The following is a 19,934-nucleotide window of genomic DNA, read 5'->3' as shown; positions in this document are numbered from 1 at the left end:
CTGCCAACCTCAGCTCAGTGGGTTACTCACCTTTCCCTGGATTCATCCCCTCTTTCCTGACCATAATCCTAGGAATCATAAACACACTCTTGGCAAAACCCATCTAGTATTTTTGTCTAACTCACTTACTTCTCTTTTCTTGAGCCTGCCAAGCCAACCTCTGTCATGGCCCTGGTCCAGATCTCTTCAAACCAGCTTCAAAATAAAACTTTAAACTCATTCCTGGTCTCCGTAGTTGTCACCTTAGCTTAGAGCTGCCAGTCGGCAATTATGAAATTGAGTATTGTACACTGTGGGATGGGTGAAAAATGAAATTCAAACCTTACGGGTTAATCAGAGGAAATGTGTTGCAGCTGAGGGACAGAGAAGGCTGAGTAATCAGAAGATATGTAGAGCAGTTTAAACATAGAAAAAGATCACGGGAAACCTACAGTAATTACACTGAGGCTAACGGTGGTACAGAAAAAGACAAGAAAAAGAGGGAGATGGCTAAAACAATCCAGGAGTAAATAAACTAGAATACTCATAGAACAAACAAGAAATAAGAAAGCTCTTTATTCCGTGTTGTGTATGCCACCATTAGCAAGTGTGATTTGTCTCTCTTAGCTGCCTCACAAATCATATGATTGCTCCACCTTCTTTATACCTCAGCTGCAGCTCATTCCTCCTGATTAGCTCATCTGACTTTCTATCTTTGTTATTATTCTTCGCTACATCAGTGTGTATACTCTAGCTGAGTATACAGCTGCTATTTTCTGTTACTCTGCACCATGACATTGTTCTGTTTCTCTGCCTTATGGTTCTTGTTTTGGCCCAGTTCTCCATTGATGCTCTCTAAACAGGTTGAATGTCTTCATCTAGTAAATATTACTTCACCTTACCCCTTAGTCCCTGATGTTCTAACTTTGTTATTAATTATTTTATCAAATAATATTCGGACTGTCATGTATTCTTCTTTGATTGATTGATTGCTTTATTCAACAGACTCATAGTCCTTAAAAAGATGATACACAACACAAAGTGTGAGAACACACCCTACTAGATGTGTCTTAGGACATCAGATAAAAGTGTGATTGAAGCTCAAATAATGGTCAAATCGTTAACTATGCACACATTTGTAATAAATTCACAGCAACTTCCATTTAAAGCATAACAATGTATTATCCCTATACTGCATAAACACATTTGTCATTGTAGTCTTTATATATTTTGGAGAATGTGGTCCCTCAGTCCATTGGGTCCACAATTCAATTCAATTCAATTCAGTTTATTTATATAGCGCCAAATTCACAACACATGTCATCTCAAGGCACTTTACAGTTCAACCAGATCATACAGTCAAATTGATACAAAGTTTTCTATCTAAGGAAAACCAGTTGATTGCATTGACTCATTGACTCAAATACAATCCCTCACACTAAGCATGCTTGTAGCGACAGTGGAGAGGAAAAACAGGAAGAAACCTCCAGCAGAACCAGGCTCAGTGTGAGTGGCCATCTGCCGAGAAATGCATATGAGTATGGTTTTTTAGCAAGCTTAGCAGGAGATCTCACATGTCCTATTTGAAGGCCTCGTCCTTTTGGGAGTGTCTAGCACAGGAGGCTGCACCTTGGGAAGCAAATTAAACCTGCATCCTGTTCAACAATGTATTATCCCAATACTTCAAGTCCAAGTGAGATATATTTCAGTTAAAAACAATTTGCTAAGCTTTTAAAACTAAACTAAAATAGCTACTATGACATAGGGAACATAGGAAAAAAACAAATAGAAATGGTTAAAAATCACAGTCAAAATAATGCAATGATATTACAATTCAGCATGGGTTTTATGCTTGAGTCTATCTTCAAGAGTTTGGAGTATGGTTAAATAAGCTTCCTAATTTAGAGCAATTGGAAGGTATTCAAACCAAATAACAATCCAAATCCAAGAGATAAACAAAACATCATTTGGTAAAAGACAATTTTATAAAATAATTTACCTAATAAGAAATCAGAAAACTTTTAAATCAGGGAAGTCAGAAGCTGTTCCTCAAGGGCAGGCGTTCTGTACCTTTTAAGCAGTATTAATACAGCAGGTCTTAATGCTCAATACTTTTTTGTGCGGCCACTCCCCATTACCTTTAAAATGTGGTCTATATCTGATTTGACTTTGAATATATTTGAGCTCCAAACTGACCTGCATGCGCATAAAAACAATACAGAGTCATCACATGCAGAACAACACTAAAAATTGAGAAATATCAAATGTTTTAAGTGCAAAACAGAAGCCATTTATTTGGACAACAAGTACTGTGTGTGAACCTCATTAATAAAATTAGGGTAAAACTATTTAAGGCATTTTAGAGAGATCTGACTGCTGTTTTAGTTCAAGAAACTTTTTAGACATTTAAGAACACTTTATTAACAAAATCATGCAATATAATAATTTATATATGTAAAACGAGTGTCAAGAAAGTGGTTAAGGAGACAAAGTCAGCAATGGTGTGGCAGCGATTTTAACAGCTTCGCAGAGGCCAAGTTTATTCAGAGCTTTATGATGTCAGTGTCATGATGGGTCTCTGTGATCAAACCCACATGCAGAACACCACACGAAGCAGAGTAAAAGTTTAACAGTTTATTTAGGAAAGCACACACAGAGTAAACGGTTGCACTGGTTCTGGTACTTGGTTTCACAGAGTAATCTGCAGAGAGGGATTGTTTGGTTAGCCAGGTAGCAGTGAAGTCTTGACAGAGTTTTGATTCTGATTTGTACCTGATGAGGTTCAGACTGGTCGGTGGAGAGAGGGAACCGGTTGGGTCCAGAGACTGAGGTTCCAGCAGAGAGCTCAGCAGTGGCAGAGCTGAGCTTCAGGCTAGCGAGATTCAGACCTTGAGTTGTTCTCCTAGTTCTCTCCTGAGAACTAGCTGGGAGATTCAGACTGAGGCTCTTCAGGTTGGCTTCTCTGGGCAGGCAGGCAGGTTTCCAAACATAAGCTCCTCCAGAGCTACAGACTTCAGTCGGGTTTCCTATGAGCAGAGAAGACAGAGACTGGTTAGGATCAGGTTGCTCTCTAGAGCAGACAGAGATTCTTAATTCAAGCTGAGGCTCAGGTTCCGCTAACCAAAACTGGTCAACACTCCGGCGCTGAAGACAGGTCTGGCCGCTGCTTAAGTAGTTGGTCTCCTGATCAGGTGGATCAGCCTCAGGTGTGTAGGTGGCTTCATCTCAGGAGACCCAGGGTGCTCTCTGCTGGAGAAAGGTGGCAGATCTCCAGATCCCAACAGTCAGGGAGATCTTTTAATCATATATTTTAACTACAGGCGGGAGACTTGATACCATCCAGTGTATTAGACCACAACAGAGGAAGATCATCACAGGCTCGCTAATCTCTTTAGCATTTTAAATTTCTGTTTAAAGAGTTGCAAATGAAAGTTAAAATGCAAACTATTTCCCATATCCTGATGGTGTCTATAACCTTTCAGTTAGGCATGAATAAAGTTTGAATTATTTTTATGAACAAGCTCTAATGTCTTGATGTCTCTCCACTATACTGCAAAAACTGAAATATGAAAAAGTCAGGTTTCTTCAAATAAGTGTGTTTTCCCGTGATTTGAGCAGTTGAGTTGGACAATTTGTCAGTGGAATAAGGTACTTTACATCTGAAGTAACAAACAAAACAACTTTATCACCATTTCAAGTCCATAATATCCAGTTATCTTACTTTGGTCAAATCAGACTAAAGTAGGATCAGTCAGATTTGGGCAACATTTGCCTGCAGTGTAAACTGGGCCTCAGATGCATTTGTCCTTTAACACAATTGAACCAAATAATAAGGTCCTTTGAAAGACTTTAGAGAACTTACTCTTAACTGGGGACTCTTTTTGAAGGAGTCTACGGTCATATTTTAGCAATCAAATGTAAAGAGGGGTTCAAAAATGCATAAACACATTTGTCATTGTAGTCTTTAAATCCTTACAGAAGTAAAGTTTTTCATAAACTTATAAACAACTGCTAAAAACATGTTATCATCTGGTCTAGGTAGAAAGTGGTCGCTATGATCTTTTGAAACGCAGTGAAAATTATGATCAGAAATCATCCCCAGATTGTTTAGCTGGAAACACCCTAACTTTGGGTAGGCTGAGGGTCTTACTTTACTCTGAACAGATTTTGGAGAATGTGGTCCCTCTGTCCATTGGGTCCACAAGAAATGCATATGAATACGGTTTTTTTAGCAAGCTTAGCAGGAGATCTCACATATCCTTCTTGAAAGCCTTGTCTAGCACAGGAGGCTGTACCTTGGGAAGCAAATTAAACCTGCATCCTGTTCCACCAATGTTCATGACAATGAGTTTTGCTCTTGGGTTCACCTATAAACACACTATGACTGTGTCAACGGGAGGTCTCTTGGAAAAAGTGACACATCGAAACGTAAGCACTTAATCAGCTATCCAGATCTCTTGTTAAGTCTTGTCTGAGCCACAGCAAAAACTGTTTCCTCCCTTAATGGGATTTGCACTTGTAAACAGGCAACATCAACCTTTATTAGCAGGAATCATTACATTCATTTTCAAAATTCCAGATTAGATATGGTATTAGACTAGACCTGCTTCATTTCATTGGTGGATGTTTTAAGACATTCATTAATGAGGATAAAGGGGTATTTAGATTTGTTTTGAATACCTGGTCTCCTCTGGGGTTGGTTTAATAGTATAATTAACCTGCAATTAGAGGATTATGGGTATGTTTCTATAAAACAAAGCTGCATTTCCAGGTTTTACATTAAACCCAACAAGTCAGAATGAGCATCTGTGTTGTTGGAAGAGTAGATTTTAAAGTGTGAGATTTTTTTGTTACAAAACTGCAAGATTGAAAAATAAATGACATTAAATAACTTTCAATACACTGTTCACTACAACTGCATGTAATTGATAGCTATTGTGAGATTCCATTAGTCTCATTAAAGGGATTTGATCACCTATAAAAACTTCAGTAATGATGCTGTTTGCATCAGTTGTGTTGGAACTGGGGTATTTGTTGCCCTAGTTTCAGCACATTTTGTACATGCAGATATGCTGAATTTTAGATCATTAAGATTTACTCACAAGATCAGGTCAAAAAACATAACGAGGACAGCAGGCTTGTAGTGATAGTGTTTTATAAATTGTTGCTCCCTAACTCGAGCACATCGATATAAAAGTTTGTTTTTTAAAAAACACGTTTCCTTTTAAAATGCTTTCTTTATAATTCAGAACATGATAAAAAAACAATGTTCTGAATTTAAATTGTCTCTTACACGGCCTGCAGCCAAAACAGATTTTTTTTCTGCCTCATCAAAGTGCCATCATCATCATCATGTTTGTTTTTGCCTAGGTACCATGAGGTCATAACTTAAGTGTCCAATTAACCAAAACACTGAATCAAAAACATCCCTAGAAATGGCTAATGCATAACAATGGGGTTTGCTTTCTAACTGCTCTCCTCCAAGCCAACGTATTCATGCCATGACAATATTGCTTCTGCGTGTCTGACTACATGCATTTTGTTCCCAATTTCAACGAGCTTCAGTTTTTCCCTTTTAATTGCAGTTCTTATTTATATAATTCAACAATTTAACATTCTTCATTTTGGTGTGTCTTTTGTCTTACTTAATTATAACAAGCTTGTCCAGTTGCCCTTTTAAATTGTGCATCTCATTTTGTGTTAAATTTCAGATAATTTCGTCATCCTGCCTCTGATTGAAAAGCCCAACCCTACGATAATATGAATCATGTTTTAGGGGAAACCTTTGTCACTCTCTAGAGGAAATTGTTTTACCAAAAATAATCTATCTATTCTTAACTGCTTTTGCTTTAGTTTCAAATCGTTATTGAGACAATCCTCATCTGCATAAAGATAATTAATTGCATACTGAATAATACTGAGCATCAGACAATTTAAAGTGTTTTAACCCTAGAGGTTAGTGGTTCAAGGTCTGTTGAGGACCATCCACAGCCTGACCTGAACAACTGCCAATAAGTAATTCAGGGTAAAACTGTGATGATCTCGGCACTGGTGCTGGCTTAATATCCAACTCGACACACCTGCTCACTCCACCCTGCCTGCTATTATCACTAAGTGGTTCCACCTCCATATATACCTCATTTGGATCTGTTTCCAGTGCTAGATCGTCTCAAACCAACCGTTGAGTACCTTCCAGCGTTTTAACCTGTTGCCTGCCAAACCTGTTACCTGACCTGTTTTTTGTCCTTTTTTCACCGAGCCTGCCTGATCCCCTATCTGATCCTGTTTGCCTACCCTGAAGCCAAACCGGATCTGCCTCTGGACCCCAGCCTCAGTTCTGCCTTAGATTGCCTACCTGTCAACCTGAACCCCACTCTGTCTGTGAGTACCGAGTCTGCCTAACCCCTATGCTTCTCTGAACCTGCCAGTTAATGGACCCTGGATCGGACCTGGACCTCTCTTCTGGATTGCCCCTCTGTACCTCTGCTTGGACCCGATCACTGGAATCGGTAAACAGCTCATCGGTCTCAGTCCTCTGCAAACCGTCCGCCGCTTAACGGCCACCGCTTCCACAAGCCCTGTCCTATAACTGACTCTTGCCCCGGACCCAACATGGAGCCAACCGCTCACTCTGAGAAACAGTAACAGGTTGGTGATCCAGCCTCACCCCCTCACTAGTTTTCCTCTTGCTGATCACTAACCTGTTGTCTCCGCCACAGGGGATTTCCAAAGCGAGAGCTGCCTGCGCGCTCCCTGTGCCACAATTTCTAAATAAAATTTGTTGCATTCCACTGACCTGTCAGAGTTGTTTTACTGGGTCCTTTTTCCCGTACGTTACAAAAACAGTATCTCATTCCACAGATTATGGAGACATGATGGATATTGGCCACATAAATGCTTGTTACCTCTGCCAAGGAGCTTATGTTTTCATCAGCATTGGTTTCCCTTTGCCTGTTTTCAAAAGAACATAAAAAGTTATGGACTGATTTTGGTAAACGTTTCAGAAGGTGCCTACTGTGGCTGGTAAAAAAAGATTTAATTTTGGTGATGATCCGGAGCACCATCTGGATCCAAGAATTCTTTCAAAGATTCTGTGAATACAGGTTTTAAAGGTATAGTGGTAGGATTTTGGCGAATTTTTGAAAAGAACCTCCCGTCCACTTAAAAAAAAATGAGCAAAAAAAAGAGGAGCACAACCCTGTACCTGCTCCCGAGAGGGAACGCCTATGAAACGTGTGCAAGAGCATGCATGAGCCCATTTCTCCTTATACATGCAGGTTTAAAAGTTGCTGTTTGCATCACTCATACAAGCCTACTTCAGATGTCAGACTCATCACTGGTAAGTTAAAAAAAACGATGAGGGGACGAGCACGTCGGACGGACTTACGTAAACATATCACCAGAATGATTGACAATTAGGAGGACTTCTTATTTTATTGATGCACCCAGAAAAAGAACATCCCCTCCTATACCTTTAAGTTAAGGAAATTAGCGACTTGGTGGAGGTCTACGTTCTCCAAGAGCTTTTCTAGTTTAAACTGTAAATACCATTTTTGATCAATTTAATAGAAACTGGAGTTTTAGAGATAAAGGAATCATCCCTTCTCCACCAGGTGCAGTGTCATCAGTGCTGTATTAAAGCATATCTTATTTAAACTTAATAGTTACAGTATGTTTTTAATAGTGTTTTTGGTGGTCTGTTTTAATTTTAGTATTAGTCTAGTCTTCATCTCAAACTGTCCTTTTAGTTTTTAATAGTTTTAACATTCATACTTTTTTTTTTTTTGTTTAGTGAAGTTTTAGTGGACTAAAACTCTTAGTCTTATTTCAGTCAGAATAACTCATTTCTATTCTTGTTTTAGTCAACAAAAACTGATTACCTTTTAGGCTAATTTTAGTCAATGATTTTAATCTCTTTTTAGTAAAGTTATTCTGTTTAATACGATTGGTATATTATAATTACAAAGCATAGTAAAGATAGAACCAAATTCTTCTTTTGGTCAAATCCATTTCACAAGGTTATCATATTATTATTAACTTATAGATCCAAGAAAACATCAATTTGAGCAAACTGCTTTATGTATTTTACCAACCAAACAGGTGCACACACAAATTTAGATTTGCTCACTAAAACTTTGACCGGAAACCAGAACTTCCTCAGACTGCAGAACCTTCAGAGGTCAGACCAAGGCCCCTCCGGACTTTCAACCCTTGCAATTTTTCATTATAAAAAAAAAAAAAACAACCAAAGTGCTCTTAAGAAAAAAAGAAATCACTGGAAATATTTAAAAAGAAATGCCTACCTCACTGTTGCAGTTTTCTTGTGGCTCCAATGAGCAAGCATTTCACTTCCAGGTCTAGTAAAAAGACCATTTTGCTTATGTTTTGGAAATTATTCTGTTCTTTTTTCCTGGACTGATTATTTGAATAATTTTTCTTTCAATAATAAGCAAACAATTCTCATACAAGAATTAGATTTTAACATGTTTTAATAAATGTTTAGCAGAAAAATAGTTCAGAATTACATTGCTGGGCCTATTGTCTAGAATTTCACTGCGGCATAAAAAAAAGAATGAAAAATTTGCCCTAAAAAGAGTTCCGGTATGTTCTTATGCCAGTGATAACAGTAAACCATATGTCACACCAAGTTTTTGTGTATCTTTCGTCCTAATCTTGTGACTCACTCAAAGATTCTATACTAATTATGTTATACTAGGAAAAACTAGAATTAATAGAGTTTATACACCTCTGATATTTATGATCTATTGTTCTGGATTTTTTGTTCTGCATGTGCAGAACCTTGCATTCTTGCAGTTGTTACTTTGGGTTTTTAGCTAAACTTTGATTCATGTCATTCTGTGTTTTCTAAGTCATTAGTTTTATGATTAGCTCCCTTCTAATCATTTCTGTTCACACCAGCTCCCAATCAGTTGATTACTCCACTCACTGCTCTGTTTTGCATAGATACTCTTCCTTCGCAGTTACTCTTTGCTGCATTCTCTTCATTCCATCTTAAGCTCTGTGTTCAGTAGTTAGTTATTTCTGGATTTATGCATTTTGTTGACACCACTCTAAATATTAAGTCTGCAAGAAACCACCTCAGCCTCCGTCTCTGCAGTTGTCCCCTTCACTGAGGCTAATATATTTAACAACTATCGCATTTTAGCATTTAATAAATCTTTTTATAAATTGTAAAAATATTCTTGACAGTGTTATCTAGTTGAGCTATAATAGTGGAAAGAAGCAGGGTATTATTAAAAAAAAGACATGAGAAAGTCAATCAGCAGTTTGCCTCAATCCATGTATGGAACACAATATCCATGTGGAGAAGGTGCTCAGGTTAGTACTTTTTAGCCACATAAAACATACCACTATAACACAGGAAAGGGGCAGCATCATACTTTAGGTAAGGTTTTCTTCATGGCGGTCATGAAATACGGTACTTTGCAGCTGAATGCTAGATTTCATAATGGTATCCACATATGCTTTCTTCAAAAGGAAAAGTGATTTTTTTTGTTTTTGTTTTAACACATTTGATATTGGAGGACTAAATCAAGCCGCCAAACTTCTCAGATTCATTTGTGAAACATGAAATCTTTCTATTTCACTATTATGATATCCTATGTTTCACCTCTATCCAAATCTTAGTAATGTATTTATTTTTTCATTAAATTAACAGATCTGATTTATGAATAGGTGTTAGTGATGAATTAAAATATATCAAAACATTTACTGACATGGGTAAAGAGATCAGGTTCACACATGTCAGGATCTAAATGCAGCTGGATGACACCTTTCATTTACTTTGTTTTAATTGTTGTGCTTTTCCATAGACTTTTAAAGATTGTTTTGTATAAACAGAAACTAGTGCTGACACATTATCTAGAGTCAGCTCTGCCTTTTGCACGTGCTTTTAAGATAAAAGCTCCTGGAAAATCTGAGAAATTTGTATGTTCAGTTCAATAAAAGCAATGTTGGTGAACAAAATGAAGTGTACACTTTTGATATCTAGGAGATGCAAACTGAGACGTAACTGAGAGTTAGGGGAACTTTTCTTTGTTAAAATCTTGTCATGAAGCGGTGTTTGTTTGGAGGACCCAAATGCAGAGACCAGTTGGCAGAGGTGAATTAAAGTCGGTTTATTGAGGTTCACAGGTCCAGGGGCAGGAATCAAAGTTCAACAGAAAACAACAAACGCACCTGAACCAAGGAGACATCTGGGGTAAACCAAAACTAGGAGCCAGGGAGAGACGAGGTACACAGACAGAAGTTAGACGAGATGTTAGACGAGGATCCAGCAAACAGGAACTGAAGAGGCAGGGCTTTTAAAGGGGACAGAGACAAAGAGAGAGCTCACAAGGGAATTGAAAACAGGTGCTGGCAGAACAGAAAAACAGAGCAAGGGAGGACACAAGAGGGCAGCAGAGGACAACAAATGGAAAACCAAGAAAAACAGGAACAAACAGACCAAGACTCTGACAAATATTACTAAATTGGAATTTCAAGGCTTGGTTAAAGAAAATTTAATTGACCTTTTCCTTGTAAAGAAGCAATTATCCTGAGTCTGTTCATTCAATTTTTTCCTATTTAAGATCTCCGGTTATAGAACAAGAGATATCAAACAGCTTAATTGACTTTGAGTTAAGTCAGGCCATTCAAGGTGAGCACAAGTATAATAAAAACAACATCAATAGAAGGCAGAAAACATGATCCACCAAAATAATGAATGGAAATAAGAAGCTTAAAAATGTGCATTTCTTGTCAATATAACATAAAATATTAACTGTGCAGTATGAGTATTACAAACACATATTGAACAAATAAAGCAATACTATTCCTGCTGCAATATTATTAGATTTGACAGGGCAGAGACTAGTAAATGCATAAGTTGACTTTTAATAGAAAATCAAAGTTTTCTTCATTGGCCTGAATTTACAAATATTATTTAAGAAGTTCAATCTTGGTTCATGACTTAAGATGAAAAAGTGAAGAAATGCAGCCAATATTCTCTTTTTTTCTCCCCCTCAATGTGAAGCAGTTGTTAAAAAAATATTTCAAGAAAACATGGAAACTAATATAAAACATTTAAGAGAAAACATAAATTCCTATATCTAGTGAAGGAACAGTGCATGTGAATACTAGATATGTTTCAAATTATGTCTTGAAACTCAAAACTATATGTATAGATATTGTTTGAAATATAAAAATGTGATAAAAACTAATTTACTGCCTTCACTAATATCAATCAATACAATGGGCATTAGAGTTGCACAGTAAAAGGCTAACAGGGTGTACCCCGGCTCTCAACCGTAGACTGTCGGAAATAGTTACCGGCCCCATTGTAATCTTGACAAGGACTAAACAGGAGAAAATGGATGGCTGGATAGTTACAGGCTAAAACTTAATCCTTGACATTTTGCGTTCAGAAAAAAGAGTACAGCACAAATCACTTGTCATTCTTGTGTCATTTGAGTGACGTGTGGCTGAAAATGTATTATTGTATATATTGCTGACACTGGCAAAAATGATGATGCCCAAAAATTTATGAATCCATATTAAAAATTTGTCTAATCAGATGGAGAGAAATGTGCATTTTCTCTCCAATGTCTCCACATGGTAAAGGATGCTGCATTTTTAACACCTTTCTTGTGTCTAATCTCAGCTTAAATGAGTGACAGACTTAGGATAAATTTAAGGCATCCTTCTACCGACCAGAGTAGATACACAGGGGTTTACCCCACAGCCTATTCTGAGTTCTTTTATTCCACTTTCTAAAACAGGGCCCTGGTGATCGCAAGTTGAATTCAGAGCTGTTTTTACACATCACAGTAAGGCTGTGTGTGCAGGTTTGGCTCTAAGGACATCAGATAAACACATATTCATCTGTCCTCTCACCGCCATGCTGGTGTACAGCACAGAAATGTCAAACAACCAGCAATAAAGTCAACATCTACTTGTATACAGTGAGACATGTTTGTAAAAAAGAATGTTTTGCTTTTTGATAAAAGGCAGGCTGAAAGCATTCTTGCTCTTATCCTTATGGAGGGACACGATGACAGACACAGACAGCTTCGATCCAAACATGGGAGAAATGAAGGTTGGGAAATTCTGTTTCATACTCCAAACTGCTGATGTTGCAGCTCTCATCCCTTTCCTGACATTATAACATTTAATGCTAGCCCAGGTTGAGATGTCATCAACTGAAAATCAGGCCCTAAAGACTCACATATTTTAATAAAATACACCTTGTTGTCTCAAGATAATCATAGACTAACTACAACTACTGCTCCCAGCAATGGCATAAATATCAGTAAGCAGAGACAGCATTTGCTTAGGGGCCCACAACCTCTTAAGGGCCCCATCACTGACACCTGGTGGGTCCCCTACGCAATTGTAGACTAGGACATCTCTTTGTAGATGTAATTATGCGAAAAATTCCTCTTAAACTCACCTAATGCTAAAATGACTGACTGCACCAGACCGTATTTATACTGCAACACATGCTAGATTTCAACATGATGGTGAGCCGTTTAAACACGACACCAATAGCAAAGCAGACCATGATACTTTTAATTACTATGTTAATAACTGTGTGTAGTTCATTAGACAGCTGGTAAAAAAATGCACTCATATAATATGTTTCAAAACGCAATAAAGATCTTAAAAGAATTATCTATTTGAGTATTTTATTTATTAAAGAAAGACTTGGAATTATGGGTAATCCAGAGCATAGTTACCAATGGTTCCATTCAAGGTGCGCAGTCACTATATTTTCTGTGTATTATGTGTGATCATTTACTACTGAGAATTACATAATTACATCTTCTTGGCTGATTGATGGAACTGTTGCCGTATCCTGAACCTCTATCACATGTTGTACTTTATATGGGGTCCACCCAGATAATGTTGGTTATGGGCCTATTGTTGTGTTGTTACGCCTGAGATTGAAATGGGTTTTGACATTGATATTTGCTTCAGAAGGAGTTAGCTTGAATTTTCTATTGGATATTACTCTGTAATAAGCATACTGCTAGTCTTGGGTTCTGTATGGTGGCCCTGAAGTGCAAACTGCAACTACAAATCTAAAAGCGCAACTACATAAAGCAAAGCGCAACTACATTAAGAAAAACAAAACTACATAAAGCAAAGCGCAACTACATTAAGGAAAACACAATTACATTAACCTACCGGAAAAGGTGGGTACCAGTGGGAAACATGAGACATCGCTGATTGGACGACGGGGCCGTTTGACCCTTGAACCGGAAGTCATTCTGCCTGCCGCGGCTTTTGAAAACATGGATATTGTCGGCGCCCCAAACATAGCTGCCGTTATCCAGGAATAATTTGAATCAGGACATACGTACGAGGTGATACTGGATATGCTCAAGACTAATCACGAAATTTCAGGTGGTTTGCGTACACTGAAGACACACTTAAAAGAAGCTGGACTGTTCAGACGACGCAACTACCGGTTCAAGGGTCAAACGGCGCTGTCGTCCAATCAGCGATGTCTCATGTTTCCCACTGGTACCTACTTTTTTGGTAGGTTAATGTAGTAGCGCTTTGCTTTATGTAGTTTTGTTTTTCTTGATGTAGTTGCGCTTTGCTTTATGTAGTTTTGTTTTTCTTAATGTTGTTGTGCTTTGCTTTATGTAGTTTTGTTTTTCTTAATGTTGTTGTGCTTTGCTTTATGTAGTTTTGTTTTTCTTAATGTTGTTGTGCTTTGTTTTCTTTATTTTTTTTTTTTTTTCTTTATTTAGTTGCGCTTTGCTTTATGTAGTTTTGTTTTTCTTAATGTAGTTGCGCTTTGCATTATGTAGTTTTGTTTTTCTTAATTTAGTTGCACTTTGCTTTATGTAGTTGCGATTTCCTTAATGTAGTTACGCTTTTAGATTTGTAGTTGCAGTTTGCACTTCAGGGCCACCGTAGTTCTGTGAATGATTACACTGGCCTTAGGCTAAATTGGATCATTACTCACCCTCTTGCCTTTTTTTTTTCCTTTTCTCATTACCCTTGATTGATCAAAGGTAGGTGACTGTTAACTAACAGTTTAGATGATTATTGAATGTTGACATTAATCAGTTATGGAAAAAAGATTGTCATTGTAGGTTGATAGCATTGATGAGATTAAATAATTATGATTTTCAAATATAATATTAGCAAGAAAATAAGAATTTCACAACACCTTTCACAAATAGAAAAAAACCAATATAATATACCGCTTTTAATATTGTGAAATATGAAAACAAAAATTGTAGATTCTGTATTTAAGTTTAGACTAAAAAGGTTTTGTAATGATATGAACAATTTAATGGTCATCCTGAATTATGTAATTCCCTATGAGCTAGATAGGTGGCGCATGTGCATTGTACCTAGTGTTGGAGCATACAGATATGTATGTAGTGTATTATGAACACAGTTGTGTACGCCTGTAATATGAGTGTTCAAGTTTAATAGATAAAGCCCGTTCTCTTCAAGTACCTGTGTTTATTGAAGAAGAACCCACAACACAAATGAAACATGGTGTCAAAAGATGGACTTGAGGAGAAACTTGAACGTTAACAGCGAATTAAGGAGGATTGACTGAAAAACGTCTGATGCTAGTCCAGAGAGAACATAGCAAGTTAAGTCAACCGAGGATTGTTAGCCTGTTTTCCATAGAAAAAAAAGAGCATAACAAAACCAAAGATGCAAGTACTACAACCACCACCCAATCTGGTAATGTGGTGGAGAACTGGAGGAAGTTTAAGCAACGCTTTCAATTGTACTGTACGTGTCAGCTATCGGTGCTGGCGATAAACCTGCGAAAGTGAAAGCATCAGTGTTTCTACATGTAGTGTGTGAAGATGCGCTAGAAGTCTATAACACCTTTCAGTTTGACGCTCAAGATGATAAAATGAATCTGGACATCACGTTTGAAAGGCACAGATTCTTTACATGTGTTCAGAAAATAGGAGAAACTATTGATCAGTATGTAACCGAACTGAGGAACAGAAGCAAGACGTGTGAGTCAGATAACTGTCTACAAGAAAGGCTACTGAGAGAGGAAAACTTGGATTTAGAGAGAGCATTGACACTGTGCAGAAATGGTCAGAACGCAAGCAAAAGCGCTGGTTGGTGAGAGTTGCAAAGTGGATGCAGTGAGGAGAGAAGAACGAGGAGCAGTCAGGAAGAAAAGTGGCGCTCCTGATGTAGAGTGAAACGAAACCAGCGCACAGAGACGTGCATGGAAAGGCGTGAAGTCGATGTGGCACGCAGCATTCTCCCAAGAAATGCCCCACATATGGTAAAGTGTGTAAAAATTGCAACAAAAAGAACCATTATACAAGGCAGCACAAGAGTCAGGCACGACAGAGCCAAGTACATACAGTGAATAAAAATGACTCTGAAGAATTCTATGCAGATGTAATAACAGAAATTACAGACAAGAAAGATTGGATGCTGAACTTAAAAGTGAATGACACAAACATGGCAATGAAATTAGACACAGGAGGTCAAGCAAATGTGATTTTAGAGACTGTGTTTAACAAAATCAGACTCAGAGCAAAATTACATGCAACAAAAGTGAAAGTGAGTGGATATTCCGGAGCAGCAATACCTGTTGAAGGAAAATGCATGGTGAAAGTGACACACAAAGACAAAGAGCATACTCTGGCGTTCATAGTAGCAGCTAGAAATGTGCAGACCATATTAGGATTAGCTGCCTGTGAGAGACTGAATCTAGTGAAAAAAGTGCTAGCAGTGGAAAATGCAGATACAGAGTATGATGAACTGATGGAAGATTACAAGGATCTGTTTCAGGGTGTAGGCTGTCTTCCTGGAGAGCACACCTTCCAAGTTGACAAGACAGTGCCACAAATCATCAATCCATGCTGAAAAGTACCATTTGCTATTCAAAAGCCCATGAAAGATGAATTGGACAGGATGGAAAGGCTGGGAGTGATCGAGAGAATTGATGAACCAACTGACTGGGTGAGTTCTCTGGTCATTGTGAACAAAAAGAATGGTAAGCCTAGAGTGTGTATGGATCCAAGAAGTTTGAACAGAGCTATAAAGCATGAACATTTTAAATGACTCACAAGAGAAGAAATAATGTCACAGTTCGCTAATGCAAAATACTTCAGCAAGTTAGATGCGTCTTCTGGATTTTGGCTACTAAAATTGGACAGTGCAAGCTCAAAATTGTGCACATTTAACAGTCCTTTTGGCACATACCAATTTTTGAGGTTACCATTTGGCATAGGCTCAGCACCTGAAGTGTATTATAAAACAATTTATATGATCTATGAGCACTTGGAAGGGGTTCCGATTCAAATAGGAACAGACAGATCCAGTGTTCAGACTAGTTCAGAGTTCCATGAGTCCAGCAGAGAACTCAGACAGACACACTCAGATGGAGACAGGCAGGCTCTGCAGTTGAGGGAAAGAGACAAGACATGGTACCAGATGAATTGCAGAAACTTTAAATTGGTCTCCTCCTAGGAGCCAGGTTTTTAGGACTAAGACTGACCTCCCCTGTGCTCTGAGCCGAAACCCTGAGGGCGCTAAATTAAAGTAATTTGATGTTTTCAAGGCATCCCAGCCTTTTGCATTGTTATTTTGCGGGCTGAGAGGGTGAAATATTAGCACTGGAAAAAATTGCACTCCAAATTTGACTCTTCACTCAAACCATCTTTCTTCCTTTAAAGCAGAAGTCTTCAACAGGGGGGGTCCAAGGAGGTACTGCATGGGGGTCACGAAAGTTTTGGTTGACTAGGCTTTTTTTATATTCCCCACTAATTGAAATGTCTTTAAATACACATTAAGATGAATTCAGCACACCGTAGTAAACAGAGGCAGAAGATGTCTTTCAGTCATCAAAGCACACATTCAGCGATACACAGGAGCTCTTTCAAGCTGGGCACCGTTTCATTCACAACACCTGTCCCATCAACCAGGAATCCAAATCAGAAATACTTTAATAATCCCAGGGAGAAATTACTTTCGTTACATTACTCCATATGTAATGGAGTGATTATAGGACCAGTTTGATATAAAACAATTTGATAAAAATTAGGCGGTCCCCACTCCATCTCGACATCAGTTTGGGGGTCCTTGGCCTGGAAAACGTTGATGACTCCTGCTTTAAAGGGTAATCTGTATTTAGCATCCTGCAAGATAGTTTCTGTATTTAGCATTCTGTATTCATTTAATCTGTATTTAGCATCCAGTAATCCTTCAAGGAGGGTTTAAGCGAGGGGTTAAGAAAGCCATCTTTGTTAACCTGGAAAAACCATCTCTCAACAGAGTAGGTGGTCTTAGACATAAACTTTCACCCACCTACAGGAGACACCTTTAGGAATAATACCCTGAAGATTCACCTCTTCACTACCCTCACCTGAGTCACACTTCAATGAGGCATTGACCATGACCTGGATGACTGAGAATCTTCACAGATATCTTCTTCTTTTCTTCTTTTTAATTGTGTCTCGCCAAGCCACTAAATTTAGTAAGAAGGCAATCCCTTTGCAGGTTTAAAATTGCCTCATACCCTTTAAATTATGCAGTGATTAAATTAACTATGATCTGTGAAATTTCCAAAACTTCGGATATTGTTTTATAACATAACCCTGCTTTAAACCTCCTCACATCTCCACCACTTACCTGTCTGCTGTATTTATTTGTCCTTGTTTGTTTGCCAGTGTTCTGTCAAAAGTCCCCCAGGCCATTAGCTGTAATTATTTTGACAATAACTTCACACCAATAAGTTACATTTAATTGATTGGAATACAGGTAAAAGAATTTGGTTGGACTTTACTGAACTTTTTTAAGGGATGATATAGATAAAAATTTCCCTCTACTTTAAAGTGATACAATTAGTGGTGGGCCATTATCGGCGTTAAAGCGCTGCATTAATGGCAGACCCATATCGGGTGATAAAAAAGTATTGCCGTTAATCTATTTGCACAATTGGGTTGGGAGCTGGGTCTATACTAATGATGACTATCTGATGTATATGATGTATATCTGGAGGCGAGAACGAACCAACACTTCCAACCTGTGTAGGCAAACTGGGAACTTACCAAATTGAACGTGATGTGCTGACATGGATGCAGCTATAAGCAAAGCTCTATCAGCTAAGCTAACCAATGTCCTCGCTCAGTGGATAGCCACAAACTGCACTCCTTTTCCAGGGAGCTACTGGTGACCCATCTTACAAACTGCCTGTGAGTAGACTGTCATGAGGAGAATACATGACCAGAATGCCACGAAAGATGAGAAGTTGATCAAGGTGACGTGTGTGTCAGATTTTTGTAGACACTATATTTTTAAAGTGGAAAATCTATAACTGGAAGTGGGACACTATTTTTTGCAGCAAAAACACAGCAACAAATGAGCAAAAACCTATTTATAACTTAATCTAGTAATTATAATCTTAAGTAAGAAGAGCATTTATAATCTTAAATAAGAAGACAAAATTACATATGATTTTACCATGATTGCCTTTGGCAGAATTCCAAAGAGTTATTTTAATCTAGATTAATCTAGATTAATTCCAAGATTACAGTGAGATTAATCTCGATTAAAAAACAATAATCTACGCCCACCACCAGATACAATACTTTGACTTAATTTGTTGATCTAAAACACAGTAAAGTACTTGGTTACAATGTGATAAACTATGGAAAGGGTCAAGCATTATGAATGTTCTGACAGTTTACATATGTTGTGTTTAGTAACTACAATTGAAGGAACAAAATGTCTTCAAAGGGGCTTATAGTTTGGAGTGACAACATCGTTTACATTTTCTGTGCTTTATTCAAGTCATACCTTGGGAAAAGTAGAATGTAGACGGTTTTATTTGATGAAAGTTCAGACAAAGTTTATCAATGTTCATCAAGTTGCTTCTCTTTTGTCTTGGAAGAGGATGACACAAAAACAAACATTGTAAGATTTTGCCATGGTTTTTCTTTTCCTGAATAAACAGCCAAGCTCACACAAACATCATCACATCCACCCTGATGTCAGAAATCATGCAAACAATGCAAAGACTATAATCCTGAGCCAAAATCTCCGTTTGTTTAGAGTTCAAGTCAAAATGACAGTATTTAGATCTTAGGGGGAGAAGGAAAATATAAGCCTGAACGTGAAGAATCTGCTCCAAGCTGCATTAGTAAACAAGACAAACACAATCAGCATCACTGGAAATACATCTGGGTCTGGTCGAGCTGGCCCTTGACTTTGATTGAGGGACACACAAGGATAGCTTTTTTCACTTATGTTGTTTTGCTGCTCACCATATGAGGGGAAATGGGGATTTTAGGTTTAAACTAGTGCATCCATACAGGCGAGCCCAATCTCCTGTCAAAATACTGCCCGTTAATACAAAATTATGATGAAAATGTGACATTAAGCACCATTTTTCTATGCTAAAATTCACCCTTACATCCCCTGCAGTGTATTTTATTGGCTTAAGTTGTATGATTTTTTTACATCTGTTTTATCATAAATCATTTTAATACAAATATTTGTTCAAATGCTCTTTTCTCTGCTCCCTGCTTGCTTACACTTTCTGGTCCTTTTATCTTCTTTTTATCTCTTAACCAAAACTACAGAAAGTTGGATTTAGTAATTTGATTTATTTTCTTTTATTTCTTTTTAAATATTTTTATTTTTTTTATTTTAATTTTTTTTCCCCGAAGTGGATATGGAGAAGAACCACCCGATTCAAAGGATGCCTACCTTCAGCACAGACGACTTTGACAAGCTTCTACAGAAAATAGCTGTCATGGAGCTGAAAATCCACCAACTTGAAGTAAACTATGATGTAAACGCCGCGTATGGTAATGAAACAACGCTGCCTGTGATTCCGAACGGGGACCACCAGCCCAGCAACTCAGCAAACAAACAGTTCCCAGAGGAAAAGGAGAATCCCTGGACCACTCTGGGTGCTAGACCAAAGGATCAACGAACCC

Source organism: Cyprinodon variegatus, unplaced genomic scaffold (assembly GCF_000732505.1).
Source record: "Cyprinodon variegatus isolate N-32 unplaced genomic scaffold, C_variegatus-1.0 Scaffold26, whole genome shotgun sequence".
Taxonomy (NCBI): Eukaryota; Metazoa; Chordata; class Actinopteri; order Cyprinodontiformes; family Cyprinodontidae; genus Cyprinodon; species Cyprinodon variegatus.
Note: the sequence above shows the minus strand (reverse complement) of the source record.